The sequence below is a fragment of the Pogoniulus pusillus genome, chromosome 18 (assembly GCF_015220805.1).
Source record: "Pogoniulus pusillus isolate bPogPus1 chromosome 18, bPogPus1.pri, whole genome shotgun sequence".
NCBI classification, from domain to species: Eukaryota; Metazoa; Chordata; class Aves; order Piciformes; family Lybiidae; genus Pogoniulus; species Pogoniulus pusillus.
In genome coordinates this window covers 4,322,138-4,335,399 of record NC_087281.1, presented here as the reverse complement: position 1 = coordinate 4,335,399, position 13,262 = coordinate 4,322,138, and the positions used below count along the sequence as shown (strand labels likewise).

The 13,262-nt window shown below is 47.4% G+C and overlaps 1 long non-coding RNA gene across 1 annotated transcript in view; it reads left to right on the top strand.

The window, feature by feature from the left end:
• Positions 1-11,506, top strand: part of LOC135183285 (uncharacterized) — a 53,877-nt gene extending 42,371 nt beyond the window's left edge. Inside the window, exons 2-3 of the long non-coding RNA XR_010305481.1 lie at positions 7,569-7,642; positions 11,474-11,506. This is a non-coding gene — a long non-coding RNA (uncharacterized LOC135183285). The remainder of the gene's footprint in view (positions 1-7,568; positions 7,643-11,473) is intronic.
• The last annotated feature ends 1,756 nt before the right edge of the window (positions 11,507-13,262 follow it).

The following is a 13,262-nucleotide window of genomic DNA, read 5'->3' as shown; positions in this document are numbered from 1 at the left end:
ATTAGTGCCATCCTGACACAAATTGTTCACAAAGAAACTTTTTCTGTGCCTCACAAAGAGAAATATAAAATAACTTCTGGTTAGCTGCTGTTACCCTGAATGAAGTCTAAGCAATTTCTTATTCATCGTTCAGCTATCACAGTACCATCAGGGTTGGAAGAGACCTCACAGATCATCAAGTCCAACCCTTTACCACAGAGCTCAAGGCCAGACCATGGCACCAAGTGCCACGTCCAATCCTGCCTTGAACAGCTCCAGGGACGGCGACTCCACCACCTCCCCGGGCAGCCCATTCCAGTGTCCAATGACTCTCTCAGGGAAGAACTTTCTCCTCACCTCCAGCCTAAATCTCCCCTGGCACAGCCTGAGGCTGTGTCCTCTTGTTCTGGTGCTGGCCACCTGAGAGAAGAGAGCAACCTCCTCCTGGCCACAACCTCCCCTCAGGTAGTTGTAGACAGCAATAAGGTCTCCCCTGAGCCTCCTCTTCTCCAGGCTAACCAATCCCAGCTCCCTCAGCCTCTCCTCGTAGGGCTGTGCTCAAGGCCTCTCCCCAGCCTCGTTGCCCTTCTCTGGACACGCTCAAGCATCTCAATGTCCCTCCTAAACTGGGGGGCCCAGAACTGAACACAGCACTCAAGGTGAGGTCTAACCAGTGCAGAGTAGAGGGGCAGAGTGACCTCCCTGCTCCTGCTGGCCACACCATTCCTCATGCAGGCCAGGATGCAGTTAATCTGTCAAGAAGATTTCTCAGCTGTTTCCTTGGGAATCTAGTTCTTCTGCAGGCCCTGCATCTTGCAGTTTGCCCTTAGAGAAGACTATGGCAGCTTGTAAGCCTATTGCACTTCTATAGACAGGACTCTTGCATCTTGCAGTCTGCCCTTAGAGAAAACCATGGCAGCTTGTAAGCCTATTGCACTTCCATACACAAGATTCTCTGAGGGTCCTACTGAGATGAAAATTTCTCCAGTAAGCAGACTGTCCAGCAAGCATCCTTTAGGTAGAAATTAGAGTTAGCTAGGATCTTACCTTTAGGAAAATGGCCTGGGACACAAACCCTGTGAGGAGAGGCTGAGCGAGCTGGGGGTGTGCAGCCTGCAGAAGAGGAGGCTCAGGGCAGACCTCATTGCTACCTGAAGGGAGGCTGTAGCCAGGTGAGGTTGGTCTCTTCTGCCAGGCAAGCAGCAACAGAACAAGGGGACACAGTCTCAAGTTGTGCCAGGGGAGGTCTAGGCTGGATGTTAGGAGGAAGTTGTTGGCAGAGAGAGTGATTGGCATTGGAATGGGCTGCCCAGGGAGGTGGTGGAGTCACTGTCCCTGGAGGTGTTGAAGAAAAGCCTGGATGAGGCACTTAGTGCCATGGTGTGTTTGATTGGCTAGGGCTGGGTGCTAGGTTGGAGTGGATGATCTTGGAGATCTCTTCCAACCTGGTTGATTCTGTGATCCCTTAGACTTAGATTTATTTTATTTTATTTCATTCCCTTGATAATGCCTGATTGGGCAGAGTGATTCAGATCCACTCCGAACAGGAGTGGACTCTCATTACCATGATTCTGGGGCTGACATTCCCACAGTAAACTAGCTAATACAGAGGCAAAAGTATTAAAACAGAATAGTCAGCTGTGGTATAAGAAGGTCTGTGTGTAGGGGGGGTGATTCTTAGTGTCCCAGGCTCTTTCCAACATCTAGACAATATGAATGGTTTTGAATCAATCCATCACGTGTGTGGCTTTATCTGCTTTTAAGAGCCTTCCAGTCCAGACCTATCAAAGTGTCATTGTTTTTTTGTCACTAACATTCTTATAACATCCCAGGTTCTTTTCTAACATCTAGAAACTCTGAATGGTTTTAAATCAATCCATCACATGTGTGGCTTTATCTGTTCTCAAGAGCCTTCCAGTCCAGACCTATCAAAGTGTCATTTTTTTCTGTCATTAACATTCTTTTCACTCAGGAACTGCGGGCAAACAAATCAAGTCTTATCTCAAAATCCCTGTAGACAGGATGCTAACATTCTTCAGAAGACAAAATGCATCCTCAAATAAGCATTTGGCTTCTGACAAGGAAGCAGTGATCCCATAACAGACACACATATGTATACCCCATGGAGAGATACAGGCTAGGGTTGGAGTGGCTGGAGAGCAGCCAGACAGAGAGGGATCTGGGGGTGCTGATTGATACCCACCTGAACATGAGCCAGCAGTGTGCCCAGGTGGCCAAGAGAGCCAGTGGCATCCTGGCCTGCATCAGGAATGGTGTGGTCAGCAGGAGCAGGGAGGTCATTCTGCCCCTGTACTCTGCACTGGTTAGACCACACCTTGAGTGCTGTGTTCAGTTCTGGGCCCCCCAGTTTAGGAGGGACACTGAGATGCTTGAGCGTGTCCAGAGAAGGGCGACGAGGCTGGGGAGAGGCCTTGAGCACAGCCCTACGAGGAGAGGCTGAGGGAGCTGGGATTGGTCAGCCTGGAGAAGAGGAGGCTCAGGGGAGACCTTATTGCTGTCTGCAACTACCTGAGGGGAGGTTGTGGCCAGGAGGAGGTTGCTCTCTTCTCTCAGGTGGCCAGCACCAGAACAAGAGGACACAGCCTCAGGCTGCGCCAGGGGAGATTTAGGCTGGAGGTGAGGAGAAAGTTCTTCCCTGAGAGAGTCATTGGACACTGGAATGGGCTGCCCGGGGAGGTGGTGGAGTCGCCGTCCCTGGAGCTGTTCAAGGCAGGACTGGACGTGGCACTTGGTGCCATGGTCTGGCCTTGAGCTCTGTGGTAAAGGGTTGGACTTGATGATCTGTGAGGTCTCTTCCAACCCTGATGATACTATGATACTATGATATATATATGCGTATCAAAAGTTAAGTCTCTGTTCAGACCAAGAAGATACAAATCTGACCATGACTTACTTCAAACACAAATCCTCCTTCTTATCCTAGTCTTCATTCTTAGATTTTCAAAGCTCGACAGGATAAAGCCCTGAATAACTCAGTCTGAGCTATTTGCTGATGCCATTTTGTACAGAAATGCAGATTAAAGGCTTCCTGAGATCTCAGTGGCATTAATTATGCTCTGAAACAATGCACAAGAATGGAAAACACTCAATCCCTAGTGGAGTTTTTAATTTTGGTGTATAATAATAACTCTAATCTTCATACCTCCTGGCCCTAGCCCTCAACAGCATTCCTCTAGGTACACAGTCTCACACTTTACTGAGTTCAATCCAATACCCAGTCCCAGCTGGTCCCCACATTCAAAAGTACTTTCTCCTTGGCAAGAGAAATGGCAAGGAAAAAACAACCAAACAAAACTCCCCAAACCACAAAAAGCAAACAAACAAAATGCTATGAGGAGCGGCTGAGGGAGCTGGGGGTGATTAGGCTGGAGAAGAGGAGGCTGAGAGGGGACCTTATTGCCCTCTACAACTACCTAAAAGGAGGTTGCAGTGAGGCTGGAGCTGGTCTCTTCTCCCCAGTTACTAATGATAGGACAAGAGGAAATGGCCTCAAGTTGCATCGGGGAGGTTGAGGTTGGCTGTTGGGAGGAAGTTCTTGCCTAAGCAGGTGGTCAGGCACTGGAACAGGCTGCTCAGGGAGGTGGTGGAGTCACCATCCCTGGAGGTGTTTAAAAGGAGAGTGGAGGTGGTGCTTGAGGCTATGGTCTGGTGATGAAGGCTGCTGGGATGAAGGTTGGAGTGGCTGATGCTGGTGGTCCTTTCCAAGCATAGTGATTCACAGTGATTAGATGTTGTGCTGAGGGATTTGGGTGAGTCATGGACTTGTCAGTGTGAGACTAATGATTGGACTCAATGAGCTTGAAGGGCTTCTCCAATCTAAGAGATTCTGTGATTCTGTAACCCCCACTGAAGCAACAACCCCCAAACAAACAAAGTAATCCCACTCCCCTGAAAAACTGTCAATGACTTTTGCCATGTGAAGCTCATAATTGGCAAATTATAGTCAATCCCCCCCTAATCCTTACTACAGATACAAAAGAAATGGGACAAAGTGTCAAATATTTTCCAAAATGAATAGCTTTTTCAGCAGAGAATTCATGGCTTGAGGCTTTTCAACAAAATCTGATGTTTGGATGCCTTGCTTTGAGCTTTTCACAAGCCCTGCAAGGAGAGGCTGAGGGAGCTGGGGGTGTGCAGTCTGGAGGAGGCTCAGGGCAGACCTCACTGCTGTCTACAACTACCTGAAGGGAGGCTGTAGCCAGGTGGGGTTGGTCTCTTCTGCCAGGCAAGCAGCAACAGAAGAAGGGGACACAGTCTCAAGCTGTGCCAGGGTAGGTCTAGGCTGGATGTGAGGAGGAAGTTCCTGGCAGAGAGAGTGATTGGCATTGGAATGGGCTGCCCAGGGAGGTGGTGGAGTTGCTGTCCCTGGAGCTGTTCAAGCAAAGCCTGGCTGAGGCACTTAGTGCCATGGTCTGGTTGATTGGCCAGGCCTGGGTGCTAGGTTGGTCTGGCTTATCTTGGAGGTCTCTTCCAATGTGGTTGATTCTATGCCCCTGGTTTCCAAAGGGCCAGGTCTTTTCAGCGTGCCTGGGTCAGAGGTTAGGAGAGGACTGGCTACTTTCAATAATGGAGTTTTAAAAGTTGTAGATATGTCCAAATCATTGAGCCCCCTGACAGTGGAGTCACTGACCCATACATTGTTTTTTAAGGTGTGACCTACCTTTTCTTCTTAAGGACTTTCAGATATACTGGAGTTCAGGCCAAGCTAATAATTCAAGCAACCAGTGAGGAAAATCTCAGCACGAGGAGTCCTCCCTCTTGTTAAATAGGAACTTGAAGAGTTTGGCCACAGCAGAATAAGTTATTCTGCTCTGTGGCTTGAGGATGGATTAAGGTATTCACATTTCAGCCAGACCTAGGATGCCAGGGAATGAAAGGCATGGAGTGTCTTGCAGGAGCCCTCTCAGAGGATCATTAACCAACCAAAGCATCCTCAAATAGGAGATGTGTTGGTATTTGCTCCTGAGAACTTAAAGCAAGGTCTAAAGCATCTTCATGACTTAAAGTGTCTTCATATATTTCTGAAGGGAAAACAAAATCCATGCTGGAAACAAGTTGCCTGGAAAGGAAGAGGTGTTGAGAAGGACTGCACATACAGAGACAGTTTCTGAGGCCTTTGGGGGCATTTTTGGCATATCAGAGCTTTTCCTCACAGTATCACAGGATCACCAAGGTTGGAAGAGACCTCACAGATCATCAAGTCCAACCCTTTACCACAGAGCTCAAGGCCAGACCATGGCACCAAGTGCCACGTCCAGTCCTGCCTTGAACAGCCCCAGGGACGGCGACTCCACCACCTCCCCGGGCAGCCCATTCCAGTGTCCAATGACTCTCTCAGGGAAGAACTTTCTCCTCACCTCCAGCCTAAATTTCCCCTGGTGCAGCCTGAGGCTGTGTCCTCTTGTTCTGGTGCTGGCCACTTGAGAGAAGAGAGCAACCTCCTCCTGGCCACAGCCACCCTTCAGGTAGTTGTAGCCAGCAATAAGGTCTCCCCTGAGCCTCCTCTTCTCCAGGCTAAGCAGTTCTGATATATAAAGGAAACAGTTCTGAGGAAGCTAGAGAAGGAATCAGATAGATATGAATCCATGAGAGCAAAGTGAATAAGTGCTAAATACAGATCCAGTGTTTGGAAGGGAATTCCCTTCCTTCCAAGTTCCTCCTTTTAAGCCTTTTCATTTACACTTTAAGTGGCATACTGCTGCTCATGAATGAGTTGGCTTTTACTTGCCCATGGAAACAATTAACAGTGGGAATGCTCTACTTCTTAGTATAACTCTCTTCATCATTCAAGGCCATCAGCTCCAATATGAATCAAATAGTCTGTCTGATGGTCAAATTCTGCCTCCTTCAATGCTGTCTCTCTTTATCAGAGGGGTTTCATCAGCCCAGGGAAGTCTTTGTAAATCCACCTGACCAAAAACTTAAATATTTAATGGATTTTTGACAATAAACCACACTTCATCTGCCTTAACATTGTTTAAGGGCTCAGGCTCAGTCAAATTCAGGTAGCTGTGAGCTTAGAGGCTACGATCAGTGGTAGAACAGCTGATAAATATATCCTGGTTTTCATAACAAGTCTCTAAATAGATTCAGCAATGCACTCAGTTGCTTAAATATTTACACTTACTTTCCTACAAGCAACCTCTAGTATGTTTAATTGGAAGGGATAGTAATAAACTTTATCCCCAGCTTCAAGCATCACACTGCAATTATGCTGTCCCAAGGTGGTGTTAGGAGCTCCATGCTATCACTCTGCAAGATGCATTAGCCAGAGACAGTTTGGGCTAAAAAATGTTCTATTCTGTGAAACTTTAGTACCATAGAATCAGTCAAGGTTGGAAGGAACCACAACGATCATCTAGTTCCAACCCCCTGCCACAGGCAGGGACACCCTACCCTCGATCAGCCTGGCCTTAAACACCTCCAGGCTTGGGGATGCAACCACTTCCTAGGGCAACCCATTCCAGAGTCTCACCACTCTCATGATGAAGAACTTCCTCCTCATGTCCAGGCTGAACTTACCTATCTCCAGCTCTGCTCCATTCAGATACTGGAAGACCACAAGAAGGTCTCACCACAATAATGAAATTAGTAATGAATATAAGGTAATCTGTGTCCAGCTCTGGGCTCCTCAATTCAAGAGAGATGTTGAGATACTGGAACTTGTCCAGAGCAGGGCAGTGAAGCTGGTGAGAGGCCTGAAGCACAGCCCTGTGAGGAGAGGCTGAGGGAGCTGGGGGTGTGCAGCCTGCAGAAGAGGAGGCTCAGGGCAGACCTCATTGCTGTCTACAACTGCCTGAAGGGAGGCTGTAGCCAGGTGGGGTTGGTCTCTTCTGCCAAGCAAGCAGCAACAGAACAAGGGGACACAGTCTCAAGCTGTGCCAGGGCAGGTCTAGGCCGGATGTTAGGAGGAAGTTGTTGCCAGGGAGAGTGATTGGCATTGGAATGGGCTGCCCAGGGAGGTGGTGGACTTGCTGTTGCTGGAGGTGTTGAAGCAAAGCCTGGCTGGGGCACTTAGTGCCATGGTCTGGTTGATTGGCTAGGGCTGGGTGCTAGGTTGGACTGGATGATCTTGGAGGTCTCTTCCAACCTGGCTGATTCTATGATTTTATACAAAGGAATAAAGAGAGGCAAGCTAGTTTCAGAAACCAGCACATGGACACAGAGAATTGCATTGGCTGAGTGATTGCTTACTCAGAAAATGAATGCAAGTTCCATAGCATTAGGAGTTGGAGAACTCTTTTCTGGTACAGCTCTTTGAAGAAGACTGTAAAGTGGGAAAGCACTACTGATACTCCCAGAAGATATTTTTTTTCTATGAGTAATTTTATGAGCTGTGAACTGATTCTGCTGCAGTGAAATCATGAAGGAGGATGACTTTGAAAGCGGTGCCTTGGGAGCTGCATACATAAATCCTGTTGTTTGCTAACAGGATTTGTGAGCACAGGTCCCCATGTACATCACTACAAACTGAAATTCAAGAGGATTAAAACACAATGAATGTTTTTGTGGGTTACTTCTTTTTTTCCCCCAGCCCTTTTATTTTCATTCCTTTTCCTCCTCCCCAGTATTGAAGATGACACCATCTTCACAGCAAGATGGAGCTGGCTTGTAACAAGGTCCCTGTGAGCTGCAGTTCCAGGTGATTTCTCTCTCTAATGTCAAATCTGATAGGGCAGTTAACTGTGTTCTAGATTTAACAAACTGCTTAGGAAGTGTGGTGGTTATCAGAGTCCCCCAGCCCCTGAAGGAGTCACCCAGACTAAACTCAGCCACCTGGAAGTCAAAGAATAAAGCTTTGTATGTTCAAGAGAGATGTTGAGATACAGGAATAGATAGTAGGCTGGAGATGAGGCAGCAGTGTGCCCAGGTGGCCAAGAGAGCCAGTGGCATCCTGGCCTGCATCAGGAGCAGCGTGGCCAGCAGGACAAGGGAGGTTATTCTGCCCCTGTGCTCAGCACTGCTCAGGCCACACCTTGAGTGCTGTGTCCAGTTCTGGGCTCCTCAATTCAAGAGAGATGTTGAGGTGCTGGAGGATGTCCAGAGAAGGGCAACGAAGCTGGTGAGGGGCCTGGAGCACAGCCCTGTGAGGAGAGGCTGAGGGAGCTGGGGGTGTGCAGCCTGCAGAAGAGGAGGCTCAGGGCAGACCTCATTGCTGTCTACAACTCCCTGAAGAGAGGCTGTAGCCAGGTGGGGTTGGGCTCTTCTGCCAGGCAACCAGCAGGAGAACAAGGGGACACAGTCTCAAGCTGTGCCAGGGTAGGTCTATGCTGGATGTTAGGAGGAAGTTGTTGGCAGAGAGAGTGATTGGCATTGGAATGGGCTGCCCAGGGAGGTGGTGGAGTCACCATGCCTGGAGGTGTTCAAGCAAAGCCTGGCTGAGGCACTTAGTGCCATGGTCTGGTTGACGGGCTCTGGCTGGGTGTTGGGTTGGACTGGATGATCTTGGAGGTGTCTTCCAACTGGTGGATTCTATGATTCAAAGAGCTGGAGCAGAAGGTAAAACCTACCCATCTGCCAAAGGCCAGCACAAAGTCAATGTGCCAGGTACTTTTTCATAATAAGTTTAAGGGACACTTAATGGTTTCATGCTGAACTTTCCCAAACAGATGAGTTTCAAGACCATTCAAATGGAAAACAGTCACCTTAAAAATGAATACCCTAAGAGAGAAAAAGAAGTTCAACATAAAGCCCTCAGCTAGCTTTACTGAGATAAATGTCTGCAGAGAGTTAGAGGCAGCATTTTTTTTTTGCAGCATCACAGGCAGCAAATTGAACAGCATGGAAGCTTTAAACCAATGCTATGTTCCCAGAAAAAAACACCACCTGCATATTTAAATGAGTCAAAGCACCTAAACATGTTAAAATCCTCAGAAATATAGCTCTGCTTTGGTAATTCCAAAGGAAATAAAATGAGTAAAATAAGAAATCATAGAATCAGAATTGAAAGGGACCACAAGGATCAGCCAGTTCCAACCCCCCTGCCATGGGCAGGGACACCCTACCCTAGAGCAGGCTGCACACAGCCTCAGCCAGCCTGGCTTAAACACCTCCAGCCATGGGGCCTCAACCACCTCCCTGGGCAACCCAGTCCAGGCTCTCACCACTATCACAGTGAAGAAAAAAAGCTGCTTGTGGTACACCTTATAGGCAAAAATTGGGCTTATACAAGTCCTGGCTTGCCCAGACATGTTTTTCAGCTCTCCCTCCTTGTATTTTGGGCAGAAGCAACTGCGGGAAAGAAGACACAAGAACCTGGAGCCACTGAGTCTGGACTGAGTCTCAAGTTGTGCTAGGGGAGGTCTAGGCTGGATGTTAGGAGGAAGTTGTTGTCAGAGAGAGTGATTGGCATTGGAATGGGCTGCCCAGGGAGGTGGTGAAGTCACTGTCCCTGGAGGTGTTGAAGCAAAGCCTGGTTGAGGCACTTAGTGCCATGGTCTGGTTCATTGGCTGGGGCTGGGTGCTAGGTTGCACTGTATGAGCTTAGAGGTCTCTTCCAACCTGGTTGATTCTATGATGCTATGAATATCCTGGGCCTCTCTCTGGGACAGGCTGCCCCTACCACTGAGACTCTAGTCTCCAGAGGACTTTCTGGTTGCATCAATTAACTCCCAATTTCCCTTAACCTACAACTTTCCTTCCCTTTATTCTATTCCATTTCCTGTATTGTCTTATTCATCCAACTAGAAGCAGTCTCTAGATGGCAATTTTCTAAATGCCATCCAGCTGTTTCCATGGTGGTTTTTTAAAGAGGAAACAGTCAAAAATAATGTTGGAATGCTTCCAAGTAGCTTTTATTTTCCAGTGCTGCCAGTCCCTAGGACCAATTTGCCCTTGCTCTTGTCCTCATGTAGTCATTTCCAAGAAAGAAAAATGTTACTGCTCTGAAGTAGTAACATCTGACATCAATTCAGGATTGGTGTCTTTACACCAAGGTGTCAGATTGACAAAGGACCACAGGCAGTAAAAACTAATCAAGACTATAAACTTGAGCCATAGCAGGTAGAACCTTCTTATTGATTTAGGATTAAGAGACCTCCGATTGAAGTCTTCATTATTGTCTTTTGATGTGCACATCCATATGCAAATATGCATACATATGCACATTCTGGTTTAGGCTCACAGCTTGGAAGGTGCTACTGTGTTTGGCAGATCCTTCAGCTACAAAATCATCTGTTGAAATAGAATCCTAGAATCACAGAATCATAGAATCAATCAGGTTGGAAGAGAGCTCCAAGATCAGCCAGGCCAACCTAGCACCCAGCCCTAGCCAATCAACCAGACCATGGCACTAAGTGCCTCAGCCAGGCTTTGCTTCAGCACCTCCGGGGACAGCAACTCCACCACCTCCCTGGGCAGCCCATTCCAATGCCAATCACTCTCTCTGGCAACAACTTCCTCCTAACATCCAGCATAGACCTCCCCTGACACAACTTCACACTGTGTCCCCTTGTTCTGTTGCTGCTTGCCTGGCAGAAGAGCCCAACCCCACCTGGCTACAGCCTCCCTTCAGGGAGTTGTAGACAGCAATGAGCTCTGCCCTGAGCCTCCTCTTCTGCAGGCTGCACACCCCCAGCTCCCTCAGCCTCTCCTCACAGGGCTGTGCTCCAGGCCCCTCACCAGCTTCATTGCCCTTCTCTGGACACCTTCCAGTACCTCAACATCTCTCTTGAATTGAGGAGCCCAGAACTGGACACAGCACTCAAGCGGTGGCCTGACCAGTGCTGAGTACAGGAGTAGAATATCCTCTCTTGTCCTACTGACCACACTAAGGACAAGTCACTTGACCTAAACCCTGGCATCAACCATGTGTGCAGGAACTTTCCACTGCATGTTTTTCTCGTAGCGAGCACTCTATATGCAGATTATCTATTCAAACAATTGCTTAAAATGGCAGATTTATTTTTACACCCAAACTAAGGATGCCAGTAGTTAATTAAGCCTGATTTTGGATGGAGAGGTACTCGATAAAATGTATCAAAAGATAACTTCTGAGAATGCCAAATACAGACATACTCAACGCCTGGTGCTGATGTTGCAACGCAAAGTGATGTGATAGCAGAATGCGTTTGAGCCAAGTCTGTAGAGGGAGTACTGTGAGCTAACAGGAGGAAACTGAAATCACACCATATTCACAAGATGTGTTAGCTCTTAAATAAAGGCATTACATTCAACATCTCCCATCTGGATGTCTGAATTGTAAGCATAAAAGATTTAAAGCACTTTACATAGCACTTTCCACATGTTTACCTAGGAATGATATAAGCCTTTTTTACTCAAACCCAGTAACAACTCCAGCTTGACTAAAGATGTCACTAGCAGCTGGTTTGAAGACTGGATTTATGCAAAAGCAACTGTCTTCTTTTGGGGGTTTGCTACCAGGCAGTTTGGCTTTCCTCTTTCTTTTAGGCCTGTCTTCTAGCTCTGGCTACCTGAATAGCACCTTCAGCATGTTGTCTTCTTGTGCCTCCAGGTATCAAAATGAAGACACTTTAGTCCTTGTCTTTCCCCTTCAGTGTTCCCTTTTGGATGGCTGTTGGCAGACTGTTAATGCTGCTCTTCCTCCTGCTTTGTAAGAAGGGCAGAAACAAACTAGAGCTATTCCCATCTCTCACCTATGGTCTTCTATATACTTCTTTGCAATCCAAAGCTTACAAGCAGCTGAAAGCATCAAATAAAGAATCACTTGACCTCATGGATCACCAAAATACTAGCAACAGTGACACTTGGGTGTACAGTGCTAATAACAGGGAAAAATCACTGTGGTTCTTTTTGCTTCTACAGCCAATACCACTGTGGGCCATCATTTGAGACAGCAAAAAGTCTTCTGTCTACAGGTTTCCTGTCTCTTCCTGGATTAGTCACCACTAGTGTTTTTATTGTAGCTTGTTGCTTTGCTTGCCTAGCATGTTTAATCCCAGCCTAAGTGATTTATGCAAAAGGATTAGAAGGAAATGGCAGAAAAAAAAATGAGTAGCCAAAATGCTAGTGTGGCCTTTCATTCCCTGGCACAGGAAAATGGCATTTACTGACTGTAATTGCTCATGAGGCAACTGTGCCAGTCCCAGCAACTGCAGTACCATTTGCACAGTAGTTCATGCAGCAGTTTGCCTTCTCTCACCTCACCAAGCGTTGGCTGGTGCTTACATTTAATCCAAATCTGGGTCTAAACTATGACAGTTGATCTACCACCCAATGACCCCCCTCACCCAGTGGAAAAGGATGACTGGGAAAAGGTGAGGAGGCACAAGTCTTGAAATGAAAACAAGTTTAATGACACAGCAAAACCGATACCAATGCAAATATGAAGTAGATAAAGTTATACTTAACCCAGCAAAGGTAGACCACTCTGAACAGGGTGGCAGTCCTCAAGAGAAGGAGGATGAGCACACTCAGGAGGAATACAATTAGCAGCCAAAGTAGGGAGTCCAAGCAGGAGGATCCCTTCTCACCAAACTACCACCTTTATACTGAATGTGATGAGCATGGAATGGGAATGCCCTGCGAGTCCACTGAGTCAGCTGTCCTGACTGACTCAAACACACTGATATCCTGCTGCCCATGGCTGGTGTGGGATTTTGCCCCAGTAAAACCAGAAGAGAATCATAGAATCAACCAGGTTGGAAGAGACCTCCAAGTCCAACCTAGCACCCAGCCCTAGCCAATCAACCAGACTATGGCACTAAGTGCCCCAGCCAGTCTTGAACACCTCCAGGGATGTCAACTCCACCACCTCCCTGGGCAGCCCATTCCAATGTCAATCAATCTCTCTGGCCAGAACTTCTTCCTAACATCCAGCCTAGACCTGCCCTGGCACAACTTGAGACTGTGTCCTCTTGTTCTATTGCTGGTTGCCTGGGAGAAGAATGTTAGTGAGGGATGCCACACAGACTCCACACAATTCAATGTTACCCCACCAGAGACCTTCACTGGTCATTCTGACTCCATTTATATAGTCTTGAGCATAGACCACACACCTACACATTAGCATATTGTAGGCAAGCACAACCCAGTCTTTCACATACATCACACCTTGTTTTTTCTCATTAACCAGGTGTCCACTATCTCTTCTCTCCCATGAGAGACATCTTGAAGGTGTGGGAACCAAGGCTGAATGGTCCCAGACTGGCCATTATTATTGCTTCTCACATTGCATTCCTATGGGTTGCAGGTGTCTACCTCCTTCTTCCTGACCAAGGCTCTTTCTTATTCCAGCTTTGCAGTTGTTGGATTGGGTGTCCCATCTCATTCTGAGTCCTTTA